Source organism: Panthera leo, chromosome C1 (genome assembly GCF_018350215.1).
Source record: "Panthera leo isolate Ple1 chromosome C1, P.leo_Ple1_pat1.1, whole genome shotgun sequence".
NCBI classification, from domain to species: domain Eukaryota; kingdom Metazoa; phylum Chordata; class Mammalia; order Carnivora; family Felidae; genus Panthera; species Panthera leo.
The window spans coordinates 175,405,250-175,418,512 of NC_056686.1; the positions used below are offsets into that span (position 1 = coordinate 175,405,250).

Below are 13,263 nucleotides of genomic sequence, written 5' to 3' on the forward strand. Positions count from 1 at the left end.
TTGCTTCATTTATTTCTTTTTGTGTGAGTTTTAGCAGATGATGCCTTTCAAGGAATTGATCCATTTAATCTAAGTTATCAAACTTGTAGGCATAGAGTTGTTCATACTATTCCTTGATTATCTCTTAATGTCTAAGGAATCTATAATGATGTCCTCTCTTTCATTTTTAATATCAGTTATTTGTGTCCTTTTTTATTAGCCTGACTAGAGGCTTATTAATTTCATTTATCATTCCAAAGAAACAGCTTTTGGTTTCATTAATTTTCTCTATTGATTTCCTGCTTTCCATTCAGTGACTTCTGCTCTAATTCTTATTATTTTCTTCTTTTTACTTTGGATTTAATTTGCTCTTCTTTTTCTAGTTTAAGGTAGAAATTTAGAATACTGATTGTAGAAATTTCTTCTTTTCTAATATATATATTAATGCTGTATATATATTAATCCACTTTAAGTGCTATTTTCACTGCATCCACGTATTTTGATACATTGCATTTTCATTTTCATGTAGTTTAAAGTAATTTTAAATTTCTCCTGAGATATCTTCTTTGACCAGTGTGTTATTTAAGAGTATGTTGTTTAATTTCCACATGTTTGAGGATTTTCCTAATATTTTTCTGTTCTTGGTTTCTAGTTAACTCCATTGTGGTCTAAGAGAAGGTATTGTTTGATTTCTATTCTTTTAAGCTTGTTAAGGTGTGTTTTATATCCAGAATGTGGTCTACCTTGGTGAATGTTCCATGTGAGCCCAAGAAGAATATGTATTTTGCTATTTTGGATAAAGTGGTCTGTAGATGTTGATTATATTCAGTTGATTGATAATGTTGAGTTCAACTATGTCCTTACTAATTTTCACCTGCTGAATCTGTCCATTCTGACAGAGGGGTATTGAAGTCTCCAATCATGATAATGAATTAATTTATTTCTCTCTGCAAATATATTAGTTTTTACCTTACATGGTTTGATGCTACATTACTTTTAGCAAAGGTATTTTGCAAACTTTATTATATGAATAGTGCAAAACACTTAACACTTAAAGTCAGCAAAGCTTCATTTAAGTAAAAAATTTTATTTAAAAAAAGATTATCGGGGTGCCTGGGTGGCTCAGTCAGTTAAGCATCCAACTTTCGCTCAGGTCATGATCTCACAATTCTTGGGTTTGAGCCCTGCATTGGGCTCTGTGCTGACAGCTCAGAGCCTAGAGCCTGTTGAGGATTCTGTCTCCCTCTCTCTCTGCCCCTCTCCTTCCTGCTCATGCATGCTCTCCTCTCTCTCTCAAAAATAAACATTTTAAAAAAGTGTTGGCTACTAAAAAAAAAAAAAGATTATTACCTCCCAGTTGATTGATTTCTACTATATAATGTCAATCTTACGCAATATAATAAAAACTCCATCATTAGCTGTTGATTTCCTCCATCGCTCTTTTGAATCTTAAAATGCAGAGGAGGGTTACTTAGACAAACATGAAAAAAATTCAACCCAAATAAACTGTGCAAAGTGATTCCTAATAGTTATAAATGCATTTCGTCTAAACTATCCAAATAAGTAGCTATGGGATAACCACAGGTATTGATCCAACGCTGGTAAGGGGTTTTGTTTTTGCAGCTTGGTAAAAGGTCTGCACTTGTATAGTAGGTAAGAAGTCACAGTTTAAGGATGCATGCTCTGTAAATATTCACTACATATACACATTTAGCATCTGCAAACACTAGAGATGTACATTATCAGTGTACCCTCAAAAGTCAGGCACAGTTTTTAAAAATGAAGTAACTTGATTCTTAACATCCCCAGGAATCCTTCCTGAAAAGTTTTGGCAGCTACCAATAAATCATTTCCATTGTGCCAGGGTTACAAGATCTCTGGGGCCTTTAGGGTTTGTTGAAAATGGATTTGCTGGCTTTTAGTGTAGCTACTGCATCTTTCACTGCATGGTAGATAATATCCTTCACCTATAATTTATCTTCATGATTGGTATGAGTCTGTGACAGATAAGAAAATTCCTTAGTAAGCCAGAAACATTGTTTAAAATGCTCTGAGAAACAAAATCATCAACCACTTGATACAGCTAAATAAGTTATGAACCTCATATGGAGTTCCTGTTGGGATAATTACCACATCTCTGAGAAACTTACAATTGCCCAGCCTTCAACTTCATACTCTTTTTTTTTTTTTTTTATTTTTTAATATATGAAATTTACTGTCAAATTGGTTTCCATACAACACCCAGTGCTCATCCCAAAAGGTTCCCTCCTCAATACCCATCACCCACCCTGCCCTCCCTCCCACCCTGCCCTCCCTCCCACCCCCCATCAACCCTCAGTTTGTTCTCAGTTTTTAACAGTCTCTTATGCTTTGGCTCTCTCCCACTCTAACCTCTTTTTTTTTTTTTTTTTTTTCCCTTCCCCTCCCCCATGGGTTTCTGTTATGTTTCTCAGGATCCACATAAGAGTGAAACCATATGGTATCTGTCTTTCTCTGTATGGCTTATTTCACTTAGCATCACACTCTCCAGTTCCATCCATGTTGCTACAAAAGGCCATATTTCATTTTTTCTCATTGCCACGTAGTATTCCATTGTGTATATAAACCACAATTTCTTTATCCACTCATCAGTTGATGGACATTTAGGCTCTTTCCATAATTTGGCTATTGTTGAGAGTGCCGCTATAAACGTTGGGGTACAGGTGCCCCTATGCATCAGTACTCCTGTATCCCTTGGATAAATTCCTAGCAGTGCTATTGCTGGGTCATAGGGTAGGTCTATTTTTAATTTTCTGAGGAACCTCCACACTGCTTTCCAGAGCGGCTGCACCAATTTGCATTCCCACCAACAGTGCAAGAGGGTTCCTGTTTCTCCACATCCTCTCCAGCATCTATAGTCTCCTGATTTCTTCATTTTGGCCACTCTGACTGGCGTGAGGTGGTATCTGAGTGTGGTTTTGATTTGTATTTCCCTGATAAGGAGCGACGTTGAACATCTTTTCATGTGCCTGTTGGCCATCCGGATGTCTTCTTTAGAGAAGTGTCTATTCATGTTTTCTGCCCATTTCTTCACTGGGTTATTTGTTTTTCGGGTGTGGAGTTTGATGAGCTCTTTATAGATTTTGGATACTAGCCCTTTGTCCGATGTGTCATTTGCAAATATCTTTTCCCATTCCGTTGGTTGCCTTTTAGTTTTGTTGGTTGTTTCCTTTGCTGTGCAGAAGCTTTTTATCTTCATAAGGTCCCAGTAATTCACTTTTGCTTTTAATTCCCTTGCCTTTGGGGATGTGCCGAGTAAGAGATTGCTACGGCTGAGGTCAGAGAGGTCTTTTCCTGCTTTCTCCTCTAAGGTTTTGATGGTTTCCTGTCTCACATTCAGGTCCTTTATCCATTTTGAGTTTATTTTTGTGAATGGTGTGAGAAAGTGGTCTAGTTTCAACCTTCTGCATGTTGCTGTCCAGTTCTCCCAGCACCATTTGTTAAAGAGACTTTTTTCCATTGGATGTTCTTTCCTGCTTTGTCAAAGATGAGTTGGCCATACGTTTGTGGGTCTAGTTCTGGGGTTTCTATTCTATTCCATTGGTCTATGTGTCTGTTTTTATGCCAATACCATGCTGTCTTGATGACTACAGCTTTGTAGTAGAGGCTAAAGTCTGGGATTGTGATGCCTCCTGCTTTGGTCTTCTTCTTCAAAATTACTTTGGCTATTCGGGGCCTTTTGTGGTTCCATATGAATTTCAGGATTGCTTGTTCTAGTTTCGAGAAGAATGCTGGTGCAATTTTGATTGGGATTGCATTGAATGTGTAGATAGCTTTGGGTAGTATTGACATTTTGACAATATTTATTCTTCCAATCCATGAGCAGGGAATGTCTTTCCATTTCTTTATATCTTCTTCCATTACCTGCATAAGCTTTCTATAGTTTTCAGCATACAGATCTTTCACATCTTTGGTTAGATTTATTCCTAGGTATTTTATGCTTCTTGGTGCAATTGTGAATGGGATCAGTTTCTTCATTTGTCTTTCTGTTGCTTCATTGTTAGTGTATAAGAATGCAACTGATTTCTGCACATTGATTTTGTATCCTGGAACTTTGCTGAATTCATGTATCAGTTCTAGCAGACTTTTGGTGGAGTCTATCGGATTTTCCATGTATAATATCATGTCATCTGCAAAAAGCGAAAGCTTGACTTCATCTTTGCCAATTTTGATGCCTTTGATTTCCTTTTGTTGTCTGATTGCTGATGCTAGAACTTCCAGCACTATATTAAACAACAGCGGTGACAGTGGGCATCCCTGTCGTGTTCCTGATCTCAGGGAAAAAGCTCTCAGTTTTTCCCCGTTGAGGATGATGTTAGCTGTGGGCTTTTCATAAATGGCCTTTATGATCTTTAAGTATGTTCCTTCTATCCCGACTTTCTCAAGGGTTTTTATTAAGAAAGGGTGCTGGATTTTGTCAAAGGCCTTTTCTGCATCGATTGACAGGATCATATGGTTCTTCTCTTTTTTTTTGTTAATGTGATGTATCACGTTGATCGATTTGCGAATGTTGAACCAGCCCTGCATCCCAGGAATGAATCCCACTTGATCATGGTGAATAATTCTTTTTATATGCTGTTGAATTCGATTTGCTAGTATCTTATTAAGAATTTTTGCATCCATATTCATCAGGGATATTGGCCTGTAGTTCTCTTTTTTTACTGGGTCTCTGTCTGGTTTAGGAATCAAAGTAATACTGGCTTCATAGAATGAGTCTGGAAGTTTTCCTTCCCTTTCTATTTCTTGGAATAGCTTGAGAAGGATAGGTATTATCTCTGCTTTAAACATCTGGTAGAACTCCCCTGGGAAGCCATCTGGTCCTGGACTCTTATTTGTTGGGAGATTTTTGATAACCGATTCAATTTCTTCGCTGGTTATGGGTCTGTTCAAGCTTTCTATTTCCTCCTGATTGAGTTTTGGAAGAGTGTGGGTGTTTAGAAATTTGTCCATTTCTTCCAGGTTGTCCAATTTGCTGGCATATAATTTTTCATAGTATTCCCTGATAATTGTTTGTATCTCTGAGGGATTGGTTGTAATCATTCCATTTTCATTCATGATTATATCTATTTGGGTCATCTCCCTTTTCTTTTTGAGAAGCCTGGCTAGAGGTTTGTCAATTTTGTTTATTTTTTCAAAAAACCAACTCTTGGTTTCGTTGATCTGCTCTACAGTTTTTTTAGATTCTATATTGTTTATTTCTGCTCTGATCTTTATTATTTCTCTTCTTCTGCTGGGTTTAGGCTGCCTTTGCTGTTCTGCTTCTATTTCCTTTAGGTGTGCTGTTAGATTTTGTATTTGGGATTTTTCTTGTTTCTTGAGATAGGCCTGGATTGCAATGTATTTTCCTCTCAGGACTGCCTTCGCTGCATCCCAAAGCGTTTGGATTGTTGTATTTTCATTTTCGTTTGTTTCCATATATATTTTAATTTCTTCTCTAATTGCCTGGTTGACCCACTCATTCGTTAGTAGGGTGTTCTTTAACCTCCATGCTTTTGGAGGTTTTCCAGACTTTTTCCTGTGGTTGATTTCAAGCTTCATAGCATTGTGGTCTGAAAGTATGCATGGTATAATTTCAATTCTTGTAAACTTATGAAGGGCTGTTTTGTGACCCAGTATATGATCTATCTTGGAGAATGTTCCATGTGCACTCGAGAAGAAAGTATATTCTGTTGCTTTGGGATGCAGAGTTCTAAATATATCTGTCAAGTCCATCTGATCCAATGTATCATTCAGGGCCCTTGTTTCTTTATTGACTGTGTGTCTAGATGATCTATCCATTTCTGTAAGTGGGGTGTTAAAGTCCCCTGCAATGACCACATTCTTATCAATAAGGTTGCTTATGTTTATGAGTAATTGTTTTATATATCTGGGGGCTCGGGTATTTGGCGCATAGACATTTATAATAGTTATCTCTTCCTGGTGGATAGACCCTGTGATTATTATATAATGCCCTTCTTCATCTCTTGTTACAGCCTTTAATTTAAAGTCTAGTTTGTCTGATATAAGTATGGCTACTGCAGCTTTCTTTTGGCTTCCAGGAGCATGATAGATAGTTCTCCATCCCCTCACTCTCAATCTAAAGGTGTCCTCAGATCTAAAATGAGTCTCTTGTAGACAGCAAATAGATGGGTCTTGTTTTTTTATCCATTCTGATACCCTATGTCTTTTAGTTGGCGCATTTAATCCATTTACATTCAGTGTTATTATAGAAAGATATGGGTTTAGAGTCATTGTGATGTCTGTATGTTTTATGCTTGTAGTGATGTCTCTGGTACTTTGTCTCACAGGATCCCCCTTAGGATCTCTTGTAGGGCTGGTTTCGTGGTGACAAATTCCTTCAATTTTTTTTGTTTGGGAAGACCTTTATCTCTCCTTCTATTCTAAATGACAGACTTGCTGGATAAAGGATTCTCGGCTGCATATTTTTTCTGTTTAGCACACTGTAGATATCGTGCCAAGCCTTTCTGGCCTGCCAAGTTTCAAAGGAGAGATCAGTCACGGGTCTTATAGGTCTCCCTTTATATGTGAGGGCACGTTTATCCCTTGCTGCTTTCAGAATTTTCTCTTTATCCTTGTATTTTGCCAGTTTCACTATGATATGTCGTGCAGAAGATCGATTCAAGTTACGTCTGAAGGGAGTTCTCTGTGCCTCTTGGATTTCAATGCCTTTTTCCTTCCCCAGTTCAGGGAAGTTCTCAGCTATAATTTCTTCAAGTACCCCTTCAGCACCTTTCCCTCTCTCTTCCTCCTCTGGGATACCAATTATGCGTATATTATTTTTTTTTAGTGTATCACTTAGTTCTCTAATTTTCCCCTCATACTCCTGGATTTTTTTATCTCTCTTTCTTTCAGCTTCCTCTTTCTCCATAACTTTATCTTCTAGTTCACCTATTCTCTCCTCTGCCTCTTCAAGCCGAGCTATCGTGGTTTCCATTTTGTTTTGCATTTCGTTTAAAGCGTTTTTCAGCTCCTCGTGACTGTTCCTTAGTCCCTCGATCTTTGTGGCAAGAGATTCTCTGCTGTCCTGTATACTGTTTTCAAGCCCAGCGATTAATTTTATGACTATTATTCTAAATTCACTTTCTGTTATATTATGTAAATCCTTTTTGATCAGTTCATTAGCTGTTGTTATTTCCTGGAGATTCTTCTGAGGGGAATTCTAACGTTTGGTCATTTTGGAGAGTCCCTGGCGTGGTGAGGACCTGCAGTGCACTTCCCCTGTGCTGTGGTGTATAACTGGAGTTAGTGGGCGGGGCCGCAGTCCGACCCGATGTCTGCCCCCAGCCCACTGCTGGGGCCACAGTCAGACTGGTGTGTGCCTTCTCTTCCCCTCTCCTAGGGGCGGGATTCACTGTGGGGTGGCGTGTCCCGTCTGGGCTACTTGCACACTGCCAGGCTTGTGTTGCTGGGGATCTGACGTATTAGCTGGGGTGGGTAGGCAAGGTGCACGGGGGCTGGAGGGGCAGGCTTAGCTCGCTTCTCCTTAGGTGATCCACTTCAGGAGGAGCCCTGTGGCAGCGGGAGGGAGTCAGATCCGCTGCCGGAGGTTTGGCTCCGCAGAAGCACAGAGTTGGGTGTTTGCGCGGAGCGAGCAAGTTCTCTGGCAGGAACTGGTTCCCTTTGGGATTTTGGCTGGGGGATGGGCGGGGGAGATGGCGCTGGCGCCTTTGTTCCCCGCCAAGCTGAGCTCTGCTGTCCGGGGGCTCAGCAGCTCTCCCTCCCTTTGTCCTCCAGCCTTCCCGCTTTCCGAGCAGAGCTGTTAACTTATGACCTCCCAGACGCTAAGTCGCGCTTGCTGTCGGAACACAGTCTGTCCGGCCCCTCCGCTTTTGCCAGCCAGACTCGGGGGCTCTGCTTGGCCGGCGAGCCGCCCCTCCGCCCCGGCTCCCTCCCGCCAGTCCGTGGAGCGCGCACCGCCTCGCCGCCCTTCCTACCCTCTTCCGTGGGCCTCTAGTCTGAGCTTGACTCCGGAGACTCCCTTCTGCTAATCCTCTGGCGGTTTTCTGGGTTCAACTTCATACTCTTGATGAAGATGTTTTCTTAGTGATAGGTCTAAACACCAGATCTGATTAGTAAGATCGTGGTTGCTGGGTTTTCCTGAATTTGCTTTTCTGATAACTTTTAAAGAAATGCTAATAACTTCTCTGTGTCTTTAGTGGTATGTATGTACCAGAAGGTTCTTGGCTTCTCTTTTCCTTCAATAAATTGCTTTTTTATGAGTTCATGACAATCTCTATCTTGGAAAGTTTTAAGGACTTCTCAGTCACTGTCCTTTTGAAATTTCCACATAGACCATGACACCAGCTGCAACAGATATATCTCAGTAAAGATGTTATTCCACATTTTTGATCTTCCAGAATAATTAGTCTACAAGCACCATACATCTTGGTACCCCAATCTGGCCAAAGTAGTTTGGTAGCCTAGAGGAAAAAATGCAGTTCACCATCTCACCTCGTGTACTCAAACAATGGAATGTTGGCCACCAGATCATCAAACCTGTAAGGCATTATATCTCTAAAATTTCTTCCTGGTAACCAGACCTTAAGTTTCAAAATCACTAATTCCTTTTCATTTTTCAAGAGATTTGGAACACTTCAAGTACAATTCAAAAGTCTCCTTTTGTGACTTCAGTGATAATTTCATTTGTCCTTGCTATTGATTGAATGTGTCTCCCCCAAAATTCATTTTTTGAATCTAACTCCCCAATGTGATATTTTGAAGTGGGGCCATTGGGAGGTGATTAGACTCTGTCCTTATGAATACATCAGTGCCCTTATAAAAGAGACCCCAGAAAGTTCCCTTGCCTCTATCCTGGGAACACACAGCAAGAAGACAGTCGTCTATGAACCAAGAAGTGGCCCTCACCAGACACCAAGTCTTTCAATACCTTGAACTTGGACTTTTCAGTCTCCAGAACCGTGATAAATAAATGTTTGCTTTTTAAGCTATCCAGTCTATGGTATTTTATTATAGCAGCCCAAATAGACTAAGATAGTCCTACAATTAACTAGATCAACTTACTGGTTATCAAACTCTTTGATGAGGGAGTAAAGTTTTCAAAATTCAGCCTTCAATTTATGATGCATCCAGACACCATTACTGGCTACCCTGTTTCCTGTACTCCTTGAAAACATTCCAGTTCCTCTTATTTTTGGGATCCTGCAAGCACAGTAAGCAATTACCACACAGCCAGTAGTGAGGAGTTACCAGAATGTCATGCTTAGTATCAATTCTTGAGGTTCTTCCATAAATCAGAGAAGTCTTATTTTCTACCAAAGAAGGAAAGATATCAAGGATTTTTTACGCATTCTTTTGTCCATTTTGTCTTTGTTTTCTGTGTTGACATTCCCTCTTGTTGAGTCTGCTGGCCAATGTAAAGGAAAAGTGCTGGTTGGACAGGTCAGCTTTATGCTGTTGGCTGGCTGGGAGGCTGCACCCTTGCCCACAGCTGCTGCTTCCAAGACTGAGGGATTCTACAGAAGCATAACACTAAGAATAGGTTTTTCCTCTCATTAAAGGTGTCTGTTTAATGTCTTCTTCTGAGGCTAGCTTTGAAAAGAGCTTGAATTTACTGTTTTAACAAGGACAATTTGCCTCTATCCCACATTTGATCTTACAAAATGAACAGTCTCCAACATTATAAAGAACTTTTCCAAGACTGACCTGTGTAGGCATCAAGTTCCTTGCTTCATATACCTGACTCTTCATTCATCCCAGCCGAGGAAAACCTTGTAGGTAATACTCTCTTGGCAATTTTTGCTTGTCATTTGGTAGCAATCCGCACATACTCCAAATTTATAGTGAGGATACACCCAGTGCAAGTTGAAGATGGTAGTATTGCACACATCACATATTTCTTAAATATCTTTGGAAGCCCACCCACCAGCAACTCTGTAAGAGCTGTTCTTAGTGTGACTCCATGGTTGAACCAGCTTCTTTTTAAGAAATAACAATTTGACATCGTGGTCCCCAGTTTTGGCCAGCACACGATATCCAAATCAGTCGCCACCACATTTTTGGTTAAAAGTAACCATCAGCTAATTGTTCATTGTTATTACAAACCTTCTTACAAAGAGGCAACACAGGAAAAACAAGCAAATAAACAAAACTATACGCGCACGCGCGCACATACACACACACACACACACACACACACACACACACACCAGGTTCTAATAACTTAACAAATAAGGTTTCCTAAGGTTTGTGTGAGGAGACTTGTGATCACATAGCTCCCTTTTCGTATTCATCACTTACCTCAGAGAAATAGTGACTAAGATGATGAAATTGACATTATTTCAGTGATAGTAGGTCAAGAATGACTTGGAAAGCAAGAAGCAAAAAATCCGACTAAATAAGAAGTGTAGAGATAGATGGTTGCTGATGTTGGTCAACCACTAAGCCATGTCATCAGGAGCCTAGACTTTCTATTTGTTTGCTCCATCATGTGTAGCTAGCTGTTAGTTTTCCATCTTTGTGTTTTCCAATTATGGTCTCAAGATAACCACTGAAACTTCAAGCAAAGAAGAAAAGGGAAAGACCACTTTCAGCCCCTACAATGCCACCCTGACATAAGCTTTCCTAAAAGCTCCAGTAGTTGTTACATATTTCACTGGCTAAGACTGGGTCATTTGGCCACATTTAGCTCCATGCAAATCTGGAAAATTCTCTTGTATGGAAAAGGGCAACAGGATTAGCTTAGATTAATTATGATTAATCTTCTGGAGGTAGACAGACTATATTATATACAGGCAGTGCCTGTATTATATTACATATTATATTTAATATGTATGTATATAATTAATATATACATATTATATATGTATGTATACATGTATATGTATATATTATATTTAATATGTATATAATTATATAATATTATATATATTAATATTAATATATTATTATATATTATATATATATTATATACAGGCAGTGCCTATATTAGCCAGCTTTCACTGTGATAATATTCCATAATAAGCAACTCCCAAAATCTTAGTGGTTTATAAGAACAGGCATCTGTTCCTCACTTATGGGCACGTAGGTCATCTGTAATTCTGCTGGGTTTGGCTGGGATCAACTGGGCTTGAATACAGACTGTGTGTGTTTTCATGTCTGCCCCATGCATATTCTTATTCTGGCACTACTGATGACCCTAGAATAGTCTCATAGCAAATGGTAGGTGTGCAAGAAGCCAGATAAAAATCACAAAATCACACACATTTAGAGTCTCCGCTAATGTCATGTACAGTAACATTCCATTTGCCAAACAAATTCCCTGGCCAATTCCAACACAAACTGGGCAAGGATATATATTCTGCCCGCTCCAGTGGAAATTGCTACAAAGTCACATACCAAAAGGTTTAGATGTATAATTCTATTACAGAAAGGGAATGAAGGACTGGGAACAAAAATGTAATCTTTCCCTTCATTCCAAATAAACTGGGGCTCTGAGAGCAAGAGAGAAAGGAATAGCTAGTGAGTAGCCATCCAACAGTGCCTTCCACACTAGAGCAATCAAAAGAAGACTTAGAAACTTTTTTTGTTTAGTTAGCAGGAAGAGGAGGAAGTGATGAAATGGATGTGATACAGATTGCTTTCCTGGGCAGGGCTTTCTAGCTATAGTTTGACAGACAGTTGAATAGGCTGACATACACAATTTAACATCTCAAACTTTCAATTCCATAAGTGTCAGCATTTGAATTCCTGCTAACAACAAACACCTGTGATGCAGTATGTGACATATTATAAAGTACTTACATGAATACTTTATCCACCCCGCCCCCAACAAAACTATGAAGTTCTCCTCATTTTATAGCTGAGAGGTCAAGTAACCTAGGCAGCTGACTATAGATGACAGAACTATGATGGGAACCAAAATATGTCTGATTTCATTAACTCAGGCACCTACTACCTGCCAGGCACCATGCATAGTGCTGAAGATGCAGACCAGTGATACAGACACAGCCCCTGCCCTCCAGGACTTTATTCTTAGTCTCTAACCTATACAGCCCAGTGGACATTTATTACATGTTAACTAAAAAATGAACCCATTATATATGTAGATATATATATATATATATATATATATATATATATGTGTTATTTTTCAAATAAATATACTATGTGCCAGGTAATCTAAGGGCTTTGCATGTCGAATACCAATGAACCATCATCAACTTTATGAAATAAGTACAGTTGTTCACCATTTTAAATATTAGGAAGCTGATATATGTAGAGGTTACCTTTGTCACACACCAGAAGTGAAGGAACAGGATTAGGACATGGGCAGTCTGGCTCTAGAGCTCATGTTCTCACAACACCATACACAGCCCATGACTAATACAGACTTACTTCAATATATTAATGCATCACTATAGCTTTTTCTGATGTATTTTCTCATTTAAAAATACTCATTATAGTTAGCCTGCACAGGTTAAATGAATCCCCATAACATTCATTTGGCTTTGAAAGTGAGAATGGACAAATTGTGTGAGTTGTTACAACCAGCAGGACTTAAAGCCTGGAATTATAAAACTCAGCAGGTGGCTCTGGGAGAGCCTAAGGGCATTAGGAAGCAGAGACCCCACCTATAAAGAAACAGCATAACAAACAACTCTTGCAGATACAGCATAGAATCAGCAGGTTGAAAAATGCCTGGGGCATACAGGCGGGAGAGTGACTCACTCATCTCAAAGTGTGGCCTAGAGAGGCAAAGATCATGGAGAGACTCCACAATGAACAAAGGAGTTGGCAAGTGCCATCTCCGTAAACACAGGGCCACCTGTGGGAAACAGCACTGCAACAACACTTGCTACCTAACTTGCTTACACCAAGCCTGACCCTCATGCTTGGAAGGATCCACCCTTCCCAGTCACACTTGCCTCAGTCCCAGTGCTATGCTCCCCCCTCCCCCAGAAGATGAGTGCAAACCCCCCAACATCTTATCTCAGACTTGTGCATTTCATGAGACCTCAGTTCCAGAGGTGGCGGGTCTTATGTCACAAGCAGAACAGCACAAATCTTGTCAAAACATGCCCCATCCTTCCTGGGGACCAAACAATGGCCACAACAGGCAAAGAGAACCTGTCCAGACAACTAGACTGAAGGAAAAAGAGATCAAGACTCAACAGCAGAGCCCATGCAACACACATAGGAGACACTCCCTGAAGCAGCAGACTCTGGGGTACAGGGAACACTGCACTGCAGGGCATACAGGACCTCTTCTTCATAAGGCCGTTATCT

At 39.9% G+C, this 13,263-nt stretch overlaps 1 pseudogene; it reads right to left on the minus strand.

Moving 5' to 3' along the window:
• Positions 1-1,865: 1,865 nt before the first annotated feature.
• Positions 1,866-10,048, minus strand: LOC122226041 (annotated as a pseudogene).
• Positions 10,049-13,263: the final 3,215 nt, after the last annotated feature.